At 43.1% G+C, this 26,172-nt stretch overlaps 1 protein-coding gene across 1 annotated transcript in view; it reads left to right on the top strand.

The window, feature by feature from the left end:
* The first annotated feature begins 17,353 nt into the window (after positions 1–17,353).
* The window catches only part of uba6 (ubiquitin like modifier activating enzyme 6), a 147,187-nt gene continuing 138,368 nt past the window's right edge, over positions 17,354–26,172 (top strand). The window contains exon 1 of the mRNA XM_078570336.1: positions 17,354–17,548. The gene's annotated coding sequence lies outside the window, so the exon portion shown is untranslated. The remainder of the gene's footprint in view (positions 17,549–26,172) is intronic.

The following is a 26,172-nucleotide window of genomic DNA, read 5'->3' as shown; positions in this document are numbered from 1 at the left end:
CCTAAAACTTCCAATCAGAGTTGAAACCCCTGTGTCTGATGCAGATCAAACAGAAAACTACCTACTTACCTGGATACATTGAAAAGGCCCTGACTTCCAATCCATGATGCAGAAGAATCCCTCGACACAGGTATGCTCGCGGAGAACAGTGAAGAGAATCAGCACAGATGCCCTCCTCTTTTTTACGGCACTAGCTGTCTTGAGGGAAATTCAAATGTCCAGAGAGAATGTTAGTGAATGGGTGATTGATGAATGAATGAATGGCAACATGGGTGAGGTAAGTGGGTAATAGTGGTCAGTGTGGGTAATTGCGTGAGTCAGTTATACAGTTACCCTGGAGTTACACTGGGATTTTTCTGTCTAACACTTCCTGGATTATAAACCAGATAAGTAAATCGGAACTGTCCAAAGTCGCCGACTCTAACTTAAAGTCGGAAACTTTTTTTGGAGGGTCCTGGGAGCAGGGGAATTGCCCATTGGAAGTTCAAGCTCCCTGGGCAATTCCCATGGAGGCAGTGCATTGGGACCTCTGTGGGGTTCTGACACGTATCTTGAGTTGTACATCCGGTCTCCAATGATGCGGAAACCGGAAGACCTGGGCCCTTATATCGATGTCTCATGGTTCTCAACCCTCCCACCAATGGGAAGTTTTACTCTATCTGCTCTGCCTAAACCCCTCATGAATTTGAATACTTCTATCAAATCTTCCCTTGATCTTCTGTTCTCTGGGGAAAACAACCCCAACTTCTCCAATCTCTCCATGTAACTGAAGTTATCACATTGATCTTTGTGGGAGAATTGTAGATATTTTTGGGATGGTTAGAATTAGTTTTAATTTATTTTTAATCTAATACTAAAACATTAGCAAAAGAAGTTAGTTTGATTTTACATCAGTCACATTTCTCTCTTAATTAATCCTAATTTTTTATTGAGTCATGCAGGTTTTGATTTTGTAACTTTAACAATGTAAAAGTTTAAAGAATTCATTGTGATAACTTCAGTTGCAAGTTTCATGCTGCACATTTCAAAACAAAGCATGGAACCAGAGAATTTGGTGAAACTAACTCAAACTGGTCCTCACCAGTTAAATGAATAAGAGTCTTGACACTTGTACATAAGTGTCTTATCACCTCAAGAGCCCAATTAAAGCGGACCAGGCACTGATCATAAAGTGCTTAAGCAAACCAGCAGGCTGGAGTGACTCCGAACACGAGGTGGTCTGACTGTCAGAAAGGATTAAAAAGCTAGAGTTTTCAGAGCCTGATTGTGCAGAAGTAAAGAAGAGTCCCAGAAGTGGGAACTGTAGACTTGGTAAACAGAGAAGCTCCAACATGTGGCATAACAAAACAAAGAAGCCATCGAAGCAAAGGAATCCTGAGCATCGAACTACGCCCAAGCATCAGATTGAAAGTAAAAGCCAGACGAGTGGTCAAGTTACTGCCTTGGTTTGTTAAGTATAACTCTTATTTATTAGTAAATTGTCCTGATTTACTACATCAAAATATCTCCTGTTGTCAATTATTGGTTTTAGTTTTATTGAACTACATCTTGAGTGAGCCAAAAAACTCACAGCTTGTCTGCAAATTGACTCCTGCATTTCCTACATTACAACAGGGACTACACTTCAAAAGTACCTCATTAGCTTGTCACATTCACACAATTATACTCATGGATTTATGGAAAATGGACACATTGTTTTAAAACAAAATGGAGAATAGACACTGCTTTTTGAAACAAAATGGAGTTTAGAGGTTAGGTGACTTTTTTTTCCCTGTTCTGTCAATATATATGGAACTACACAAGACCCTGGAAAAAGGGTTTCCTACCTAAGTCATTCATACCAACGTGGACCACGACCTCTGGCTGATCACCCTCTCCCAGAAGAATGTCCTGCAGCCACTCCGTGACATCCTTGACCCTGACACCAGGGAGGTAACATACCATCCTGGAGTCATGTCTACGGCCACATAAACACCTGTCTGTTTCCCTAACTAACGAATCCCCTATCACTATAGCTATTCCTTTCTTCTTCCTCCCCTCCAGTACAGCTAAGCTGCTTGTGGTGCCAGAAACTTGGCTCTGACTGCACTCCTCTGAGGAATCAGCACCCTCACCAGCTTCCAAAATGGAAAACCGATTTGTGAGTGGGACCCCCGGGTACACCACCACCTGCCTAGTTTTCTTGGACTGCCTGGCGGTCACCCATTCCCTTCCTACCTCCAGGTTCTTAAGCTGTGATGTGACTACCTCTCTGAACATGCCATCCATGTAGCTCTCAGCCTTGCGGATGTACCGCAGTGACTCCAGCCACTGCTCAAGTTCTGAAACCCGGAGCTCAAGGTTCTGCAGCTGGTGACACTTCCTGCACATGTGGTCGTCTAGGACATTTGGGAGCGTCCACGACTTCCCACATATTACAGGACACGCATTCCACACAACCAAGTTGTCCTGCCATGGCTTCAATTTATTTCTTTTATGTTTACATTATTTTACTTTGGTTTACTTCTATTAACTTTATATTACTTGGCCCTACTTAATAAACCTTACCAAAAATACAGTTCCTACTTTATTTTAAACCTTAGGAATAGAATAAACCTTAAACACTTACTAGATACTCACCAAACAGCTAGCTTCTTCTCCAACCAATCAAATTGCTTTTTTCCTGTGATGTCATAATTTGTTTCTTTCACTCTCCTTTCAAACTCAGCATGGGCTGGTTCCGAGCATCTGATAGGTCCAGCTCTCTGACTGCTCTTCCCGAAGATCTCCGATGACTTGGGCATTGACACAATGGTGTTTGAGTTCCACCCATTTACATATACTTGTGATAGAACATTTTTTTCCCCCCCACCCAATCTTTGGAATTCCACTCCTCAGCCAAGAAGTCTGCAAGTCCATCGTAGACCAGTTCCTCGAATTATTTGAATAAGGACAATCATTAATCCAACAGGAAACATATGCTTCATTTTAATGCCTTCTCAATGAAATGTCCCGAAAGTTGGTTGCATTTTAATGTCTTGTCCAGACATGTAGGCTTAGATTAATTAGGGTGCTAGGAAGGAGATTGAAAAGCAGAACCTCTAAAGCAGTGATCTCAGGATTACTCCCATTCCCATGTGCAAGTGAGTATAGAAATATGTCAATTGAGCGATTAAACGTTTGGTTAGAAAGCTGGTGTAGGAGGGAGGGTTTCAGATTTCTGGGGCGTTGGGATTGGTTCTGGGAAACGTGGGACCTGTATAAGCTGGAAGACTTACACTTTAACAGGACTGGGATGGTTATCCTCGCAGTGAGATTTGCGAGTGCTGTTGGTGGTGGTGGGGGGTATGTGGTTTAAACTTGATTGGCAGGGGGAAAAGTCAGAGCAGGGAATGGGAGATGGACAATTCGTGAGTGACCCTGAAAGGCAGAAGAAGCACAGGTTAAAAAGTGTACAACGCAGGAATTTGGCAGTGTTAAAAAGTATATCTGTAAATGCAAGAAGTATAGCAAATAAAGCTGATGAGCTGAGGGTACACATACCTCATGGCAACATGATATTGTTGCTATAATGGAAACTTGGCTTAAGGAGGGGCAAAAGTGGCAGCTCAACGTCCTGGATATTGAGTTTTCAGACAGGATAGGGAGGGGGGGGGGATAAAAAAAAGTGGGGTGTAGCAGTATTGGTTAAAAAATCAATTACAGCTAAGAAGAGAGATGATATACTAAATGAGGCAACAAATGAGGCCATATGGGGTGAGCTCAGAAATAAAAAAGGGGCAGCCACACTGTACTGTAGACCCCCAAATATTGGAAGAGAGTTAGAAGAGCAAGTATGTAGGCAGATTTCTGAGTGAAAAAACAATAGGGCTGTAATAGTTGGGGATTTCCACTACCCTAACATCAATCGGGAAACGAGCAGTGTGAAGGGCACAGTGAGCGCAAAATTCTTGAACTGCATTGAAGAAAACATTTTTAGCCAGCACATAACAAGCCCAATGAGAGGGGGCACAATTCTAGATTTAGTCTTCGGAAATGAAGCTGGTCAAGTGGATGAAGCAGCAATGGGTGACCATTTTGGACCATCATAATACAGTGAGATTTAGCATCATTATGGAAAAGGACAAAGGTAGAACAGGAGTGAAAGTTCTAAATTGGGGGACGACAAGTGAGCTGGCGAGAGTGGACTGGATACAGCTATTAGAAGAGAAAACAGTGTCAAATCAGTGGGAGGCATTCAATGGGCACAGTGTAGACATGTCCTCACAAAAAAAAGGGTGGTACTGTAAAATCTAGAGTCCCCTGGTTATCCAGAAGCATACAGGCCAAGATAAAGCAGAAAAAAGAGCTTATTACAGTCACAAAAGACTTAATACCGTAGAAAGCCTCGAGGAGTCTAGAAAGTACAGGGGTGAAGTCTAAATGGGAATTAGGAAAGCAAAGAGAGGATACAAAAAAATGTTGGCAGGTAAAATCAAAGAAAACCCAAGGATATTTTACCAGTACATTAAGAGCAAGAGAATAACTAAGGAAGGGATATGGCCTATCAGAGATGTACATGGTAACTTGTGCATTGATGTTGAAGATGTAGGCAGGGTTCTCAATGAATACTTTATCTTACGTTTTCAGTAAGGAGACGGATGATGCAGACATTCTAGTTAAGGAGGAGGAGTGTGAAACATTAGATACAACAAGCATAGTGAGAGAGGAAGTACTGGGGCGACTGACATCCTTGAAAGTGGATATGTAACCAGGGCCAGATGGATTGTATCCCAGGCTGTTAAAGGAAGCCAGGAAATAGTGGATACCCTGAGGATCATTTTCCAATCTTCATTAGATACAGATGAGGTACCAAGGGATCAGAGGTCTGCAAATGGTGTGCCGTTATTTAAAAAGGGTGCAAGGGATAGGCCAGAAAATTATAGACCAGTCAGCCTGACTTCAGTGGTGGGCAAATTATTGGAATCAATTCTGAGAGACAGGATAAACTGTCACTTAGAAAGGCAAGGGTGGATTAGGGGCAGTCAGCATGGTTTTGTTAGGGGAAGATCATGTCCTACTAACTTAATAGAATTTTTTGAAGAAGTAACAAGGAGGATTGATGAGGGTAGTGCAGCGGATGCCATCTACATGGATTTTAGTAAGGCATTTGACAAGGTCCCACATAGAAGACTGGTCAGGAAAATGAGATCCCATGGGATAGAGGGAAAGGTGGAAAGTTGGATCCAAAATTGGCTCACAGGAACCAAAGGGTAATGGTCAATGGATGTTTTTGCAAATGGAAAATAGTTTCCAGTGGTGTTCCACAGGGCTGACTGTTGAGGCCCTTGCTGTTTGTTGTATATATTAATGAATTGGGCATAAATGTGGGAGGTATGATTGGGAAATTTGCAGATGGCACAAAAATTGGCCATGTAGTTGATAGTGAAAAGGATTGTCTCCAGAATGATATCAATGGTTTGGTTGAGTGGGCAGAAAAGTGGCAAATGGAATTCAATCCGGAAAATTAAGGGGTAATGCATTTGGGGAGGGCAAACAATGCAAGGGAGTAATCAATCAGCGGGAGTATACTGATCAGGGTTGAGGAAGTGAGAGTCCTTGGAGTGCATATCCACAGGTCGCTGAAGGTGGCAGCACAGGTGGATAAGGTGGTAAAGAAAGCATATGGAATGCTTTCCTTTATTGGGCGAGGTATTGAATACAAAAGCAGGTATGTAATACTGGAACTCTGTAAAATGCTGGTTAGGCCACAGCTGGAATTTTGCATACAGCTCTGATCACCACATTACAGGAGGACATAATTGCTCCGGAGAGAGTACAGAGAGATTTACAAGAATGCTGCCAGGGCTTGTAAATTGCAGCTATGAGGAAAGGCTGGATAGGCTAGGGTTGTTTTCCTTAGAAAAAAAAGGAAGCTGACCTAATTGAGGTGTACAAAATAATGAGGGGCCTATATAGGGTCAACAGTCAAGACTTGTTTCCCCGAGCTGAGGGGTCAATTACCAGGGGGCATAGGTTTAAGGTGGTTGGTAGAAGAATTAGAGGAGATGTTATGAGACAGCCTTTCAGTAAAGCTGAGTTCTTTAAAAATCCCAGAGGGAAACTTTAAACAACTGTCATAACCTATATTTTTAAGTGGTATATTTGAGATGCAACACTAAATTCAGGAATCAGACCACGAGTTCTCAAGAGGTTTTATATTAAACTAAATTAAATATTTTATTAATTTACACAAGTTAAATATATACACATGGCTACAAATTACTACCATTATAACTTTTAACAAATTCCCAAACTAAACTCCACGAAGGCAACAGCAACCCATAGAATTGACCAGACACCAGGAAAAGTATTTTCACCGTACGAATTCAAAATGAGGTTCCTTTTACTTCGGTTCCTGTGGAGACAGGAGGCTTACAGCTGCTTTGATCTTACATTGCCACTTTTCCCCACACATAAAACTGCCATCGGTTATATCCAACACATCTCATTGAATGTAAATTCTCACTGTATCACCAGCCTCTTTGAGCTCCACCTCTTCTAACAATAAAATCCCTTCCATAGTACCAATTTTATTAGTAATATAAACATATTGCTTGGTGTCTGCTAGCTAGGTACCAGATTTCACCCCACTTCTTGAATGCTCCATTCAAAAAATGCAAATATACTCTTACATCTCAAAACTAGTACACATCAAAGTACCCACACAAGCTGGCTTTAATCCATTTAAGACACAGCCACAGACGAAACCTCTATTTTAAAAGAAAAATATTTTCCAATAATATTATATGCATTGCTAGCTTCATGACGGGGACATGAGGAAACTCTTTTTCAGCCAGTGGGTGGTGGCCACCTGGAATTCACTGCCTAAATCAGTGGTCGAGGTTGAAATGCTCAACTCATTTAAAACTTATTTGAATCGGCATCTGAAGCGCTTTAACCTGCAAGGCTATGGACCAGGAGCTGAAAAGTGGGATTCAAATGAGCGGCAGTTTCTTTTTCATCTTTTTCAGGCTGGCACAGACATGATAGGCTGAATAGCCTTTCTGCACTGTAACTTTTCTACGGTGCTATGGTTCTATTTGTGAGCACAAAGAAAAACAAATACTATGGCCACATGACAGAAACCAGGGGTAGAACTTCATGCTCCCAACAGCAGCAGGAATTGTGGTGGGTGGGAGCACAAAAGTTGGCGTGGTGGCAAAAGTCAGTATGCTGCTGGTGTGAAAATAAGTTGGAATTTTCCCCTCCAGACTTTCTTGGCAGGCTAATGACTTTCCCGCTGATCCATAAGACCATAAGACGTAGGAGCAGAAGTAGGCCATTCAGCCCATCAAGTCTGCTCCACCATTCAATGAGGTCATGGCTGATTTGATAATCCTCAACTCCACTTTTTTGCCTTTTCCCCATAACACTTGATTCCCTTACTGATTAAAAATCTCTCTATCTCAGCCTTGAATATAGTTAATGACCCAACCTCTACAGCCCTCTGTGGTAAAGAATTCCACACATTAACTACCCTCTGAGAGGAGAAATTCCACCTCATCACTGTCTTAAATGGATGACACCTTAATGTGAGATTATACCTTCTGGTCCTAGACTCTCCCACAAGGGGAAGCAACCTCTCAGCATCTACCCTGTCGAACCGCTTAAGAATCTTATATGTTTCAATAAGGTCGCCACTCATTCTTCTAAACTCCAATGAGTACAGGCCCAGCCTACTCAACCTCTCCTCATAAGAAAATCCCTCTATACCGGGGATCAACCTAGTGAACCTTCTCTGGACTGCCTCCAATGCCAGTACATCTTTCCATAGATAAGGAGACCAAAACTGTTCACAGTATTCTAGGTGTGGTCTAACTAGTACCTTGGATAGATTTAGCAAGACTTCCCTATTTTTATACTTCATTCCCTTGGAAATAAAGGCCAGCATTCCATTTGCCTTCCCTATTACCTGCTGAACTTGTATGCTAACTTTTTGGGATTCATGCACGAGGACCTCCAAATCTCTTTGTGCTGCAGCTTTCTGCAGTCTTCCTCCAGTTAAGTAATATTCACCTCCTCTACTCTTCCTGCGAAAGTGCATAACCTCACATTTTCCCACATTATATTCCATGTGCCAAGTTTTTGCCCACTCACTTAACCTGTCTATATGCCTCTGTAGACTCATTGTGTCATCCTCACCACTTGGCTTCCCACCTATTTTTGTGTCATCTGCAAACTTGGTGACAGTACATTCATTTCCTCATCCAAGTCATTAATATACATTGTAAATAATTGTGGCCCCAGCACTGATCCCTGTGGCACTCCATCAGTTACAGGTTGCCATCCTGAAAATGCCCCCCTTATCCCAACTCTCCGTCTTATTAAGTAGCCTTGTGTGCAGTACCTTACCAAATACCTTTTGGAAATCCAAATATTTTACATCTACTGGTTCCCCTTTATCTATCCTGCTTGTTACCTCCTGAAAGAATTCTAATAAATTTGTCAAGCATGATTTCCCCTTCATGAAGCCATGCTGACTCTGCTTGATTATATTATTCATTTCTAAATGCTCTGCAATTACATCCTTTATAATGGACTCTAACATTTTCCCAATGATGGATGTTAAGCTAACTGGCCTATAGTTACCTGTTTTTTGTCTCCCTCCCTTTTTGAATAAGGGTGTTACATTGGCTGTTCTTCAATCCTCTGGGGCTTTTCCAGAATCTAAGGATTCTTGGAAGACTACTACCAGTGCATCCACTATCTATGTAGCTACTTCCTTTAATATCCTAGGATGCAACCCATCAGGTCCAGGGGACTTATCAGCCTTTATCCCCATTAGTTTCCCTAATACTTTTTGTCTAGTGATAGTTATTGTACTTATTTCCTCCCCCTACCTTTTGCCCATTGATTATTTAGTATTTTTGGAATGCTGTTAGTACCTTCTACCGTGAATACTGATGCAAAGTATCTGTTTAACTCCTCTGCCATTTCCTGGTTTCCCATTATTATTTCCCCAGCCTCATTCTCTAAGGGGCCTATATTGACTTTGGCCTCTCTCTCCCTTTTTATATATTTAAAGAAGCTCTTACTTTTCATTTTTATATTACTTGCTAGTTTACCCTCAAAGTTTATTTTCTCGCTCTTTATTATTTTTTGGTCATCTTCTGTTGGTTTTTAAAACTTTCCCACTCCTCTGGCTTACCACTACTCTTTGCCACATTGTAGGTTTTATCTTTCAATTTTACACTATCCTTAACTTCCTTGGTTAACCATGGTTGGTTTATCCCCTTCCTAGAATCCTTCTTTCTCACTGGGATATATCTTTGTTGTGAGTCATGAACTATTTTCTTAAACGTCTGCCATTGTTCATCAACCATCTTTTCTGCTAAACTACTTTCACAGTCCGCTCCAGCCAACTCTCCCCTCATTCCTTTGTAATTACTCTTATTTAAGTTTAGCACAGTTGTTTCCGACCCAAGTTTCGCACTCTCAAACTGAATGATCCATGTCGGGAACCACATTTGCATGTATTTCCATATCATGGATACTCATTAATAACCCAGTTCGCCGGAATCACATTATCCCTCCAAATCTAATTGCCACGGCAGCAGCTAATTCGACCAGTCTGATTCATGACCATATATAAGTGGTGTGCATCTGGCAACCTCCATTTCACTTGCGACTTTGAGGTTTGTACTTGCAGTCTTCGTCTATCTTGAAATACACTGCTGCCATATCTTGCCACTGCTACGATTCTGCACCCATGCAGCTCACCCTCAGGCAAGACAGCAAGAAAGGAAGAGGCATGATTAGGGGAGTTGACTGGTGCAAGGGAGGGAAGGGCTGAAAGGCAAGAAGCTTGACTGGGATGGAGTTAGAAAGCAGAGAGGTTTGACAGGGAGGGTTGACTGGTGCAAGAAAAATAAGGGGTGGACATAGATGCATGACTGGGGGGCAGGGTTTAAGGGAAGAGGGATGAGAAGTGTGAGTCAATCTGGGGGCTGTGCAGCCCACACTGTTGGGGGTAGAAATAAAGGCAGTCCTGCAGCTGTGCAGACCATGCTACAGGGCTAAGCCTGGCATGCATGTCTTGGCCCTGGTCCAGGGAGGGGATAGGCCTGTCTGTGCAGTGTTAGTTATCCACAGCATGTTGTTCAAGGTGTGGTCAGTCATTCACACATGTGCGTTCTGGGGGTTAGTGACTTGGTACTGGGCTTCAGATGGCACTGTCATGGTCAGGGGAGGTATCTGTAGCCTTTAAATGGGGAACTGGTAAGTAAGGGGGGGGGGGTGGTGGTAGTCGATGGGGGTGTCATGGGAGGAGGGGTCCCAGTAGGTCATTGTCCATATGGTCTCAAAATGGGGAGGGGTGAGGTTGACATGGGGTATGGGGACATCCACAGAATACAGTTCGGGGGAGGGCAGGGAATGTCTACAATGATGACGATGGGATCCATGGTTAAAGGGGAAGACAGGAGAGTGATGGGAGAAAAGGAAACTTGGATATTGTGAGATTCAAGGTGTTTAGTGGGTACCTGGACAGTAACAGGAGGAGCTTTGAAGCTGGTCCCAAAACAGAATCGTAGCAGCACCATTTCAATGGCCTGATGCAATGACACAGTTGAAAAATAACCATGGAAAATAATCGTCAGGGAGGAGTCTGAGGGCATGTGGGAGGAGTTGACTACAGCACTTTTCGGCCGAATAAAGGGGTACCCTAATAATCACTGGCTGAAGACATGGAGATCAAGGCTCAGCTGAAACATGTTAATATGAGTTAAATGTCAATTGAAGGATCTGGGCATCTCAACGCATGATGCACATTCTTAGGAAAATCCATTAGGGCTTGGGCTATACTTGATTTGGTCTGATTGACCAATTGTCTGTCTTAGAGGAATACAAAAAGGTAAGCAGGATCCAACTGTTAGGAGTCCATGGCTGCAGGACATATGCAACTTGCTCCAGAAAACGTTGTAGTTGGGATGTTCATGCCTTAAAGTGCTGAACGCTTGCAGTCATTAAATTGGTGCAGTCTAGTCAAAAGGAGGCAGCCTGACAGTGCCCTGACTGAGGGCTCATAACACATGGCTGTTCTCACCCAGATTTTAGCCTCTTTGTGAATGTGCTGTCATGTCGGGGAGTGGGGCGGCGGGGTGGGGGGGGGGCGATGCGGGAGGGTGTGCGGTTCATCCACCTGTGATCCTTCAAGATGTGTGTCAGCTGCAAGGGTAGACCTGGGGACCTGGGGCTGGCATGTATGGAATGAGGGCAGCCCAAGAGCTTCACAAAGGCTTCCTAGATTGGCGATGGAGGGTGATTCTTTCAGGATAAAGTGCAGTCATGTCTGTACTCGATTTCTCCGTGGAGAAGGGCAATTAAGGATAGGCAATAAATGCTGGCCTAGCCAGTGACACCCACATCCCATGAATGAATATAAAAAAAGGAAACAAGGAGGAGTGCAGAATGCAGGTTGCAGCCAAAGCTGCCTTCTTCATGTCTTGGATGCAACTGAGGAGAAGAAGAGCCTATCGCCATCTGGCAGGCCTCGGGGAAGTGCCTTGCCCTAAAGAACAAGGGCCTGTGGGATAAGAACTCCACTAGTGCTCACTGTGAAGCAAGTAGACATGTTCTCATCCCTAAGGCGGAGGTGAGCCGCCTTCTTGAAGCGCTGCAATTCATCTAGTGTAGTTACACCACAGTGCTGGTAGAAAGGGAGTTCCAGGATTTTGACCCAGCAACTGTGACCAATAATCCATGATTTCATGCTTTCACAGTGCTTTAGCTGCTCAGGAGTGCTCCTTGTTTGGTCTTCATCATGGACATAGACAATGAAATTCATCATTACATCTAATGTGCCAGCTCAGCTGAGGCTAAGACCATGGTTTACCAGGCAGCAGTGATCTCCAGGCTCCTATATACTTCAGGAGACTTGGACAACCTATAGTAGGCACCTCAAAGCACTGGAGAAGTACCCCACGTGTGCTTTCGTTAGATCCTCCAAATCCACTGACAAGAAAGGCGGTCCAACAGCAGTGTCCTCCCCAAGCCAACTTGCCCAGCATCAAGGTGCTAATCACTCAAAACCAGTTCCACTGGGCAAGACATGTAGTTCGTATGCATGATGCCAAACTCCTGAAGCAACTGCTCTGCCCAGAACTTGGTCATGCGGGAGGCTTCCATGAGGACAGAGGAAATGCTGTAGGGATGTCCTCAAAGGATCCCTGAAGAGGTCAAACATCCCTGCCAACTCATGCGAGTGCCTTGCTTGTGGCCAACCAAAATGGAGAAGGCTCACCCGGGAAGGTACCAAATACATCAAGAGATGTCGTCGAGATCATGCAGAGGCGAAGTCGAGGTGAGGAATGGATCGCACAAACCTCCAATCAACCCATCTACCCAAACCTTCAAGCACCACCTGCCCTGCATGTGGCAGATGGCGGATTGGACTTACCTGCCGTCTCAGACCCCATCGATCTGGAATGGAAGTAAGTCATCCTCAATCACAAGGGACTGCCTGCCTGGTCCTCACCAGCAGTAGCATTTACAAATAAAGTGCACTGGCCAAAGAACAAGCTAGAAGTTCTAAAAGAATAGGTTTTACTCATCCATAATGATGGCTACAAAAAGAATACATATATGAAATAAGCTATAGATTAATTCAAAATACTACATTATCATATCTCTGGATTTTTACGTTACAAGTTTTCTGAAATGTCTTTTAGCCATCTATTTGTATAAAACTAGCACATCCTTTGGGTCACACTCCCCAAGTTCTATGTGCTCTATGACCAATCTGCTCAGACTGAAGGAAGTAGAACACATAGCAAAATAGGTGAACAAGCAAATGAAGAAATCACAGTAATAGAATACATTTATGGTTGGAGTTAGAGTATACTAATTCCTCAAATAAGGAAAATAATAAATTATTTGCGATTTCTATATTTTATAATTGATCTTTATGTGCATAGTTGTTCTTTTATTACTAACATCTAGGGCAGGGAACTGCATTGCTCCAGTCTCTTTGAAAGTTCCAAGGCTTTAATTTGAACAGACCAATAAAACACTGAAACAGTTTCCAGGCTTTGCAAAACTAAATTCAAAAGAGCCGTTAAGTCATGCAAATAACTGAACAAATTGCACAATTATGTTCGACCAAACAATGCTGAAAATCTGAAATAAAAACAGAAAATGCTGGAAATATTCAGCAGATCATGAAGCATCTGTCTGGAGAGAAATAAAGTTAGCAGGCTGGATTTTGCCAAGATTGTCGGGACCCCGATGGTGAGATAATTTCCGGGTTCCATCTTTGCTTGAGGTCGTTTCATGATATCTGTTGAATTTTGTGGCAGGTGACTAATTAGGGATGATCAGGAGGTAGAATCTAGTAGTGGCCGGCCCTATTTAAAGGGCACTAATCAGCCATTAAAGTGGCTGCATCCAGGCATTCTTACAACTGAGAGAGCAAGATTTCATACCGTGACAGTCTGTGGTGAAAGACTTGTTTGGCAACATCTTCTGGCCGCCATGTTAGAGGCACTAAGAGCCAGGAGGAACATGTTATTTCCTGAGAGCAGCAGGAGGAGGAGGCCAGTCAGGCAAGCTAAGCAGGCATGGCTGGAGGTCACTGGTTAACTGAATGCAGGACATGCATTCAGTGCAGGAAGCACTTCAACAACCTTCTGAGGGCTGCTGAGATGAATAGTATGCAAAGCCAAGCTGGCTGCCATGAGGGAATTAAAGGGAACTGCAAAGCTCTGAGCAGGAGGTTCTCAAGGCAGGCATTGTCTAGGAAGACTGAGGAGATGTGTGTCACCCCTCACCCAAGGAAAAGACTCACACCAATGTAACATTTGGAGGATGGTCAAGGAAGCTCAGGGACTGTATAATGCCAGGATCTAAACATCTGAATGTGCATCATGATGGTGAGATGGGGAGTTTCACTGACATTAAAGTCTTCATTCCTACCTTGCAGGAGAAAAGAACACACAATGCCCATGAAATGATTCCTTCTGGGGGTGGAGTGCCCCACCTGGCAATATGATATCAATGGAGGAGAACGTCCTTGACCTTGGCAGGGTCCCCACAGTGCTGGCTGTCCCAGATAGCAAGATTAGTGTCTGGCAGAAAGTTAAAGTTCATTATATGCCCAATGAATTCACCTTTTTAATTTGTACAGTTGCATCCATTTGGTCTGCTGCCAGATGTCTATTGAAGCAACTGGTGAGAGAAAGGACAAGTAACTGATTTTTTTTCTCCTCCACAGGTCCTATTATCAGAGGAGTAGCAGCAACCAACTATGAGGTCTGTGGTGGCCTCAGAGGGCGAAATTTACTCTGAGGATCCAACTTCACAGGAGTCAATCGCACCCTCCACCAGTACAGATCGGTGGAGTCTCAGACACACTTAGAATGGATAGCACAAGGTGAGCATCGTGCCAGATGTAAGCAGGTGTAGGCGATGGAGGCAGAGATAGCTGTTGGCAGGCCCCATTGGAGGGCAGGGGACAGCCTCAACCATGCTCAGCTGGACAGGGAAGCTAAGCCTCGATGGCATTATACAAAACGGATGGTTGTGAAGCAGCAAAGGGAAAATCTGTGACCATCTATCAGAGTTTCCTGAGGCAATGCAGACCCTTGCACAGAAAATGGAAAAGTCCATGAAGGCATGAGTACCACAATGTCTCAGGCATAAGGGCACTTGGATTCCTTCATTGAGAAAGTGGTCATTGTCATGGAGAGTCATATGCACCAGTCCACTGAATGATGCAGAAGCAGAGAACTGGCATGAGCAGATTGTATGATGTATTCTGTAGCCTTGACTGGTCCATTGCAGTGATGGCGCATGGCTGCATGTACATGCAATCGGGTGCTCACCCACTCCTGATAGTATGCTGTGCAGGTGGGTCATGAAAGGTCAGGGGCAGGATGGGTTGATGCTGGTGGTCCCACTGCTCAAGTTACCCCATTTTCTGATGCCGACCTCTCAGCCCCTCTGATTTAGACATACCCGAAGCCTCAAGCCCCATGACTAAGGCTGTCTCTGTGCATATGCAGCTGGTGCAGCCTGTCACCGTGCTTTCACATATGCCACAACCCTGAGATCAGGCACTATGGACATCTCAGTCACCTGGACATGCTCTCGAGTGGCCTGTCTCCACATCTGATCCAGCCACAGTGGAAGCACCACTGTGGGCAGAGAAGCGGCATAGCATCATTTTATGTTTCACGGGGTGCAGTTCATACAGCCTCTGTTCAATATATGCACTTTAATGTAATGAAATGGGTTGTGCTTGATCCCAAACATATGTCATGTCATTCTTATTGGGAAATTGCTACCTCATCATAAGGTTCTGCCTTTGTCTCAGGTCTGTGAGTGGTATGTGCCAATGTGCACTCACTGGAGATTGGATGCATCATGGATGCTGAACCCCATGAGAAGCCTATGTGCCATTGGCTCTTTTTAGCGGCTGCCATTACTAAAATAGATGTCCAGTTAAGTGACACGCATCCATTGTAGGATCCTCCATGTTCATCCTCTTTATTGCTTGATTGGGATCCAAGCAAATTTTTAGTCGTCCATTTGGCTTCTCTCTCACCACAATGGAATTTACCCAATCTTTAGGCTCTGTGACTCTGGCTATCATTCTTTTCATCCATCTCTTGGAGCTCTCCTTCAGGCTTTCCTTTTAGTTCTATCTCTGATAACTTGTTTACCATCTTCTTTCTTTGTTCTAAACATTTTTTCACAGTGATTTGGCTTTCCACAAGTTCTGCAGTTTGAGCCATATGTGGCACATTTCCTTCTGATGTGAACTCATGGTCATCCACATCTCCTGCACATCTTTCTCTCTGTCTGTTGTGTATTCTTTTCTTGCTGTTTCATTTCATCAACCCTGCTGCTTTCCTCTTGACTTAATGGTAAAGCGAGCCTTTTGGGTTGTCAGCATCTTCATCTGTCTACTCGTAGCTTCATGTGCTCTGGCAGTGTCTACAGCCTATGATGTTGAGAGAATGTTCTTTTCAATTTATTCCTTTTGTACTTCAGGGCTTGCAAAGCCTCAAATGAGCTGATCTAGCAGTCTTTCACCTATGACCTTAAAATTTACATTTTCTGGCTGTATTTTTCAACTTTGTTATAAAATTGTCAAACAGCTCACCTGATTCCTGTCTCGGGCCTTGAAATTCATATTGGTAGATTTGATGATTTGACTTTGGTTGGAGATGTGTGTTGAATTTTCAAAAATTTTGTCTGGGTTTTTTCTGTCATCTTCACTCAGCTCCCAGTTAACTAACAAATTCCCTTTCTCTCCTGCCCACAAAAGTATGTAGCTGAACCTTTCCTCTTCACTATTGCCCTTTCGAAAGCTACTGAACATCAGTCTGAACTTTTGTTTAAAATTCTTAAATGCTTCCACGACATCAGTGGCCTCCCAATTCATCATGCCTGGAGCTGACATTTCATTGCTTTGCACCCATTTTGTTTTTGCACAATTCACTCAGTTTTTCTCTCTCTGGCACTAATTCAGGTTGATTTTTGTTTCTAATTCAGTGTCAAATTTGTTTAAAATGTTTGAGTTTTTAACTCACAAATGCAACTACCACCATGTTGTCTCATGGTTCCCATAAGTTAGAAATAATTACACTTCGGACTCAAAATAATGGAACTTAATCTAGTGGATTTCTTTCCGATCTTGTAGACTGATATATTGTTATTTCGCATGCGCAGTGCAGCAGTGAGTTAAGTGATATTCATATGTTAGTTCCTAGCACTTAACGAATAATGTAACTATTCAATATGTAACACTTGGAATCCTTAGAGCAAAGAAGGTTTAGGGAAGATCTAATTAAAAAATTGAGGGGTTTTGACAAAGCCAGTAAGGAGAAACTCCGTCTTCTCTCAAGCGGGTTGTTAACCTGCAGGAGTCATAGATTTTTAAATAATTAGTAAAAGAACTAGAGGCAAAATGAAGAGAAACATTCTGTCACAGTGTTGTTAAGATCTGGACTGCACTACGTTAGTATCAGACTCCAATTTCCAAAAGGCAATTAGACATATACTTGACTAATTTGTAAGGTTATGGGTGAAAAGGTGTGATGTGAGACTAAATTAGACAGAACGAATAGCCTCCTCTAGTACTATATATTCTGTGGGAACAGCTGCCCTGGTTGTGCCCTGTGCTATTTTACTTCATATTTATCAGGGAGATGGCTCAGGTGAACATGATATCTGAAAATAAGATGAAAAATAATACAGCCCTGTGCGAAACCAGGTTTCACTGACTGTCTCTGTAATGCTGCCTGCAGCTCTCTCCTGTTGCCATGTGCTGCCGCTGCCCCTGTCCCTGCCCCGGAAGTGTTTGCCGCTGCACGGGGCGGGGTGAAAGGTCACTCATTCACTTAGCAACAGCGCGAGCCAGTCGGGAGCACCGGGTCTGTCGGTAAAAGCCAGAGATTCACCGTCTATCTGCTCACCGGAAGAGCCTTCAGTGAGTTCCCTCAGCCGGAGAGAGCGGCCTGTGCCGGCTGCGTATTCAGGCTGAGCACCAGGAGCGGCTGTGTCCAGATAGGCCCGGAGCAGGAGGGTGAGTAAGCAAAGGACCGGGAGACAGGCACCGGTTTCTACATTAACTACACACTAGTAAGCCCAGTCTCAGTAACTGCACACCACACAAAACAACTTCTAACACCAGTAAACTCAGTCTCACTAACCACACTCTTAATACCACGCACTCTCTCTTCACTGATTACATTCTACCCCCTCCAGTCCAAATCACAGCCTCACCAACACCAGTAAACCAAGGATGGAATTTTCTGTGCCTGTTGGCACTGAGCGTCATGGTGGGCGTGAGTGGACAATATGCTGGGAAGGCCAAAATTCAGTTTCATGTCATTGTGAAACCAGTTTGTGATTGTCCACTCTGCCCATCAATGGCGGACTACCTTTCCTGTCACTGGATGTCGGGAACTTCATTTTAATATATTTGCATATCATTATAAGCCCTGCTGAATCATCCAGGCAGGTGTTTCACAACTGTACATAAGCGACATGCACTTGGCGAGCTACACTTTGCTGAGGACTTTGAGGTTTGTTTGCCTATCTTTCTTCAGGCAGCACTCGCGGTCAGGCTTCACAGGCAGCACCGCATCACTTTTAAGGGGGCTCACAGGCAGGTCTCTACCTACCAGACCATCGTAAGGTGGGGTGGCTTTTCAATGGCTGCAGGGGTAGGGCTTGCTTGGGGAAAGGGGAGAAGTGGCCTCAGACAAGGGAAGGGGCTACAGGGCAAGGGCTGTACTGGGGAAGGGGGATATTCCAGGGGATATATGGGGGCACATGTTGATCTGTGCAAATGACCTCAAGATGATGAGAGCTGAGGAGGCAGTCTCCAGAAGAGGTGAAGTCAGATGGTAATGTGAGGGTTTGTGTGAGTGATGCCAGTGTGTGAGATGCCAGTGAATGTGTGAGTTTAGAGTGATAAGATGGTTGCCTTACCCTGGTGGCCTTGTTGAGATTGTTCATCTGCTTTCTGCACTGGATAGCCTACCTCTTGTCTGCAGCATTTGCACTGGCCACCTCTGCCATCGCCTCCCAAGCCGGATTGGTGAGACTGATGGGTGTCCTGCGGCCAGAGTGGGGGTAGAGGACATTGCGGCAGGCCTCCACGGCATCCAGAAGGCGTCTCAGGGATGCGTCACCAGGGGGCTGCACTCTTCTTGGCTTTTGGGGCCATGTCTTTACCAGTACCCTCCTGGGCTGCAAGCATTGAGAAGTGTGCGTGCAGCTGCCATTTAAACATGGTGCCCCACTTGAGGAAGTGGTGAGGTAACGATGTGGTGGGCAAATCGGAGGCTGCCTGCCAGCAAGACAGTGTGTTTCCTGTGGCTGCATAATTAATGAGGTGGGAATGGGACGATACAGCATGAAAAGCCGCCATTGCAGCATCCTTTTTCCCAACTGCTACCGCACTTAGTGCAAATCTGGGACAATTCCACCTCAAGTCTTCAACTTCACTACTCAATTCACCCTCATTGCTCCACCCATGCCTTCAAGCCATCTTGATCCACTGTCATGACATGCAATGTTATTATGCCCTTTCATTACCTCAGGGCATCCCACAGTGCTTTACAGCAATTGAAGTGTATTCACTGATGTAATGTAGGAAATATTGCGGTCAAGTTTGTGTACAGGAAGCTCTCAGAAGAACAGTGTGATATTGACCAGACAATCTGTTTTTGTGTTGTTGATTTAAGGGATAAAAATTGGTTAGGACACCCACTGGGGATAGCTTCCCTTCTGTTCTTAGAGAGAATGTCATGGGATCTTTCTTGTCCACCTGTCAGGTCTCAATAAAGAGTCAGCATCTCTCCCAGTGTGGCAGTCCCTCAGTAGTGCACTGGAGTATCAGCCCAGATCTCTGTGCTCAATTCCTGGTGTTAGGCTTAAACTCTGGCCTGGCTGCTGCACTCCGGTCAGGCTGCCACCACCCCACACATCTGCAGAAAGCATTTGAATATTCTTTTTCCTTTAGACTTCAATTCATCCTGCCCGACATACGACTTAGTCTACTGATTTATAATTGTGATCAATGTGAAGTCACTCTGCTGTTTCAATAAACTGCTGTACTGTCCGGATGGACAAAGTGCATTCCCAGAATCTGGCCAAAATGTTGCACAGTGCTTTAATATCTCTACAATAGGCTTGTTTTAATTTAATACATTTTTGTATTATTTATAAGTTGTTCTGTGTGAAATGATCTGGCAGCTGCCTGTTATGAAGTGCCAGGCAGAGAGGATTGACCTTGCATGCATTGAACTCTGTTGTTAACAACGACAGTTGCAGGGATTTCTTTTCAGTTACAAATCCATTCATAATATTGCTTCAACCTTGCCTTGCATCTCAAGCCTATATCCCAGCTCACTCCCTTCTTTTCTAGCTGGCCTCCGGTATACACTCTCTTCCCCCCACATGTCACAACCCTGCACTGTAGAACTCTCTGCCTGGCTATTCCCTGCCTCCAAATGTCTCCTCAATTACACCTGCCTTGGCTGTCCCTTTGGTCACTTCCTCAACCCTTGTCTTTGCTCCATCTTTTGTGAAGCACCTTGTAACATAAGTGCATGCCAGCTCTGCCATGCAATCACAGCACTTCATTCATAACAGGCAGTTGGGGGGCTCTTTATTTTACACAGAATTTAATAATATAAAATATATTAGTTTAAAACAAGTGTGTTGTAGAAATATTACCATGCTGTGCAGCATTTTGGCCAGATTTTGATAATGCACTTGATCCTACTGAACAGTACAGCAATCTATTGTTACAGCAAAGTGACTTAATAGTGAATTATGATTGTCAGTTTTCAGCATGTGCATTTTCTGATTTCTGAAAACTTGAATAAGTTTTTTAATGTTATTTATAACAAATGCACACTAATCACTGGATCTTTATCAGCATTCAGAAAAATGAACTGGAAGCATAAGGCAAAATCATGCCATAAAGGTAGTGTACTGTCCTTTATTTGTCAGGAAATCAAGGAAAGTGACTGGTAAAAATTGTTCATGTAAAGTATTTATCTGGGTGTTATAATCCTTGGCCAGACTCCAGGACCTGGAGGGAGATCTGGTTATGGACCAATAACATTTTGTTTAAGGTAGATAAAGGTTGAGATTCAAGACACCTGCTTTTGGAATAAAGCCACAAGATTCCATGGGTTTTGAACGAACAAAAAAAAAACAAACTTTACACAATTTATAAATCTGTCTTACACTCTAACATTCAGGGTATGAATGAGGTACATGTAAATTAACAGACGGACTGTGATCGGGCACACCATGCTACAGCATAAATGATAGGTGCACCCAAAACAAATTCCATAGATTTCTCAACAAAGCACCCAGACATTAGTCTTCACTGTGAGTCAACCAAGAAACTTTGTTTTTTTCATGAGGGTTTCCAATCTCCACCTTTGAGGATTTCTTGGAATTCTTTCCAAAAGTCTCTCCCATTTGGACCGCTTTAATAATAGCCCACCTCAGTTTCAATCTCGCCTTCCAAGATTCCTTCTCCCTAGATTCCAGAGTATATTCAAACATTAGCTGACAAGCACACTTTCAGACCTGTGGCTGTCACAGTATCTTTACAGTGCAGAAGGAGGCCATTTGGCCGATCGAGTCTGCACTGGCTCTGAAAGAGCATTCCACCTAGTCCCACTCTCTGCCTTAACCCCATAACCTTGCACATTATTTCTTTTCAGGTAGCAATCCAATTCCCTTTTGAATACCTTGATCGAACCTACCTCCACCACCCTTTTAGGAAGTTTGTTCCAGACTCCAGCCACCCTCTGGGGGAAAACATTTTTCCTCACGTCATATTTACTCCTTTTGCCAATTGTTTTGAACCCATGCCTTCTAGTTCTCGATGTTCTCTGAGTGGGAGCAGTTTCTCACAATTTACCCTGTCCATACCCCTCAGGATCTTGAATACCTCTATCAAGTCTCTCAGCCTTCTTTTCTGTGAGGATAAAAGAGTCCCAACCTCTCCAATCTAACCTCATAGCTACAGATCTTTATCCCTGGAATCATTCTTATGAATCTCCTCTGTACTCTCTCCAAAGCCTTCACATTCTTCCTCAAGTATGATGCTCAAAACTGGATACAGTACTCCAGATGAGGCCTAACTAATGTCTTATACAAGTTCAACGTGACCTCCTTACTCTTGTACTCATTGCCCCCATTAATAAAGCCTAAGATACTATGTGCTTTATTAACTGCTCTCTCAACATGCCCTGCCACCTTCAATGACCTATGTATGTACACAACAAGGTCCCTCTGTTCCTGCACCACATCTAGGGGCTCTCCCTTTATTTTATACTGTGTCACCATATTTTTCCTGCCAACTGAATCACTTCACACTTCTTCTCTGCATTGAACTTCATCTGCCATTAGTCTGCCCAATACACCAACTTGTCTATGTCCTTTTGAAGTTCAAGACTATCCCCATCACAGTTGACAACATTTCCAATCTTCATATCATCCGCAAATTTTGCAATCATGTCCTGCACACCACAGTCTAGGTCATTACCATATATCAGGAAAAGCAAGGATCCTAACACTGACCCCTGGGGAACTCCACTACAAACCTTCCTCCAATCTGAAAAACAACCATTTTTTACTACTCTGTTCCCTGTCACTCAGCTAATTTCTTATCCAAGTGCCTACTTTCCCTTTTATTCCATGACCTAGAATTTTGCTCACAAGTCTGTTTTGTGGCACTGTAACAAATCCTTTTGAAAATCCATATAGACCACATCAGCTGTGATTCCCTTATTAACCTTCTCTATTTCCATCGCAAAAAAAATCCAGCAAGTTAGTTAAAAACATGATTTTCCCTTAATGAATCCATGCTGGCCTTCCTTAAGTATCCTGCACTTGTCCTAATTGACTATTGATTTTATCCCATACTGTAGCTTCCAGAAGTTGCTCTACCACTGAGGCCAAACTGACTGGCTTGTAGTTGCCAGCTTTATCCATGCATCCCTTTTTGAACAAGGATGTAGTATTTGCAATTCTCCAGTCCTCTTGCACCTCCCCTGTGTTAAAGGCAGACTGGCAGATTATCACTAGTACCTTTGCAATTTCCTCAGTACCCTTGGATGCATCTCATCCGGTCCTAGTACCTTATCTATTTTAAGTAAAGATAGCCTTTCTAATACTTCCTTCCTCTCGATTGTAAGTTCTTCTAGTGTACCAGTTACCTCCTCTGTCACCTCAGCCTGGGTAGCATCCTTCTTCGTGAAGACAGATGCAAAGGATTCATTCAACACCTTTGCTATTTCTCCAGCCTCCACACGCACCTTTTTTGGCCCTACTCTTTCTTTTACTATATTTAATATTTACATGCTTATAGAAGACCTTGGGATTCCCTTTTCTGTTCATTGCCATTCTCTTTTCATTCCTAATGCAGAAACCACTGCTCCAAAGGGATACCTTTGCCCCAGTGGCCCTCTTTACTTAAAATCTACTCCTCGCAGCTTGCTATTTAAGTCGGAGTCTGTTTCTCTGCTCCTTTCTTTTAACCTAACTGGGACCTGTTTCTTCCCTCTTGCCTTTGTGAACTTGTTGGCTAGCAGACTGCCTCAAGAAGAGTTTTTCACTGACCCTTGAATTGATCTGGTGACCCATCAAAACACTCCCAGAGGGCCCCACCCTTGTAATTAGGCAGGAACCAATGTAACAAGCATTGGAACATCCTATACCTTAAATGTTACAATCTCCAGGGACTGCTAATTTAGCACCAAGGGATGCAGTGAATTGAATTCAATACACTGGGTTAGGAATCTGTTTTGAAGTATTATTAAATGTCCATAATTGTAAGGTTTCTCTGTGGACCTCCTTCCACCCTCCAATTTGTTCAGTAACAATAGGACAGATATGCTAAGGTTACCACAACCAGTGCTCCCCCTTGGAGTGTGTCAATCAGTGCTGCTTGTATCTTTTGAATTATAGCACAATTTTCCACATTCTGTTTTGTGGGCGACCCTCTGCAAACATAGATACGTTCCTGGGAATCATTGTGCCCTAGGTTATGTAAGATAGTAACCTAAAGGAAATCTGTGCATTCATTGTCGAGGAAAGCAGACAGTAGCAACAACACATTAGTAAGTCTGGGAAGAAAAAAATAAAATTGATATGTCCAAGGAACTTTTGTGACCCCCTTTTGGAGTTTGTGGTCTAAGGGCCTCTGTTGGAAAAGCTAAAGCTAGGAAGATCCTGCATTTATAAATAAACTTATCACATCTGCAGGATATTCGAAATTGCTTCACATTCAATCAAGTACATGCAGTCACTGTTGTTATTTGGCCAAAACTGTTGAAAAGAAAGTAACTGTGCAGTTTACAGCTATTATAAGAAAATCATAACAAATGGCTGCCAAATAACCAAAAATCTATGCTGTAATGATTTTTTTTCAGTTTCAATAATGACTTTCCATTAATAGTTCTAAGCTACACAGTTATTGTTCCGATTTGGGATGTTTGGAGAAAGACTGACATTTTTGTTGGCTGATTTGAAACCTTTGAAGGCAATGCTTCAAACATTGGAAATGCTTCAAACATTGTTTGTAGAATTTTAGATGACATATTCAGCAGCATATTTAATATATTAAAATAGTTCTCTTGAGGGTATGAATGTTTTGATTCTGATTTTTCTTACTTTTTTGCTTACCTTACAAGTAGTAGGTGATTGTAATAATTTTCTTCCTCAATTTTCTCTCCTGAAATACGATTAATTAAATGAAATACAACCAATTAAATACAATTAATTAGAGTTACAGGTTCAGAGGGGCTAGCAACCCTTTGTTTGGCTAGTCTTCATGCCTGGGGATGAGCAATGAGAGTTAATGCCATCGATTTTGGGACCCTCACAGGTGATCTCTAACCTATCCCTGGCTAACGTACACTTATGTACAGTTTCAATTCAGAATCAATGGACAAGTTTGGAAACTGGTTGAATATTTATTGTTCCCTTCCTTAGTCCACTGCTGTCGAGGCCAATTGTAGCATCCATGTCACCACCCAGTTAAGATAGGTCTCTACTTGAGTCTGAGATTGAAACTAGAACTTTCCTAACTTGTATGATAAGTACCATACCATGTGCCCATTATCAACTCAACATGGGACTCAAAGAAATGTCTTTCATCTGCATTGATTCTGTAGAGATTAAAACTTTCTCACTGGAGGTTGACATTAGGACTGTATAGCTGGCCTCCAATTATTCTTGGTTTCCTATCAAACAGAACCAGAGGCTGGGAGTGAGGAGAAAGACAGATGACTATCCTCAGCCATAAAATCTTGTTTGTCTTTAGGATCATGAGACTTGAAAAAATTCTTGTAAGGATTCCATCCAATTCTCCCAGATCCTCCACCTCCGTCGCATCTGTCCTGATGTTGCTACCTTCCAAAATGGCGCTTCTGACATGTCTTCCTTTTTCCTGAATCAAGGGTTCCCCAACAGGGCCATCTGTCACTTGTTCTTATGTTTTGCTTTCACAGAGCGCTGACTCTTGTTCTGTTATTAACACATTCTGCTATCCTATCTTTATGTCACTATCAGCACCTTCTTTAGTCTTTAACATTAGCATTAACACTCCCTTTGTCTTTTGTCCATGACATCTTTTTCAATTAAACAGTATAAAATGCATCACATTTCTACCTCTTGAACTCTGAAGAGTCATACGGACTCATTAACTCTTTTTCTCTCCACAGATGCTGCCAGATCTGCTGAGTTTTTCCAGCATTTTCTGCTTTTATTTCAGATTTCCAGCATCCACAGTATTTTGCTTTTATATTATTGAAAACATTCTTATTTCTTTAAATGTTTAGGAAAATGTACTAGATGTTATATAACACCATATAAACCAGGGAGGCCCCAGGTTGGCTCCCCACTGATCTGAACCACTGGCCATAGGGTACAATTACGCAATACCTTTGGGCTTGAGAGCAAGGAAATCAGATTCTGTTTTGTTGTATTTTGTTGACCTCTGCTCATAAGCTTTTGTGTGTGTGAAAAGGACAACATTGGGCTTGGTTGTGATGTCCTTTGTGGTTGAGTAGCTGACTGGCAATTGTCTTGGCTTACACTAGCTCTAAGAATTGTCAATTGGGTAAGATACTGGAGGGTGACAAGCACCCGTGGAACTGCACTCCAACACCAGTTAGTGCCTTTTGGAACAAAAAGCAGAAAATTGGTGTTGGGGAAACAAATAGTTACATGCACATGGCTGTCATGATTTCATATGACACTTCAAGGAGGTAATTGTGATGACATGTTTGAAGTGTAGAGCCTGGTTACTTGTTTTGTTAATTATGAATTTAAAAGACTTGAATACTCAATGGATGCTGTGGTGAAACTGAAATGCTCCAGTTACATTAGCCCTGGATATCCCTGCTCAATGCATCAACTACCTGACTTTGATGTGTGTCTAGTCAGTTAAATCCACTGCCTATATCTGACTGCACCAAATGCTGTTCACCCATCACCCCTGTGCTTGCTGACTTTTATTGGTTCTTATTCCACCAATGCTTAAATTTTAAAATATTTAACCTTGTGTTCAAATCCCTCTATTGCCTCACCCCTCCCTATCTCTCAACTCTTCCAGCCCCTGCAAACTTTAAAGGACCCTGTATTCCTCTGACTCTGGCATATCCCCTG

This window comes from Cetorhinus maximus, chromosome 2 (genome assembly GCF_964194155.1).
Source record: "Cetorhinus maximus chromosome 2, sCetMax3.hap1.1, whole genome shotgun sequence".
In the NCBI taxonomy this organism is placed as follows: domain Eukaryota; kingdom Metazoa; phylum Chordata; class Chondrichthyes; order Lamniformes; family Cetorhinidae; genus Cetorhinus; species Cetorhinus maximus.
The sequence above is the reverse complement of the archived record's forward strand: the minus strand, read 5'-3'. Positions and strand labels throughout refer to the sequence as shown.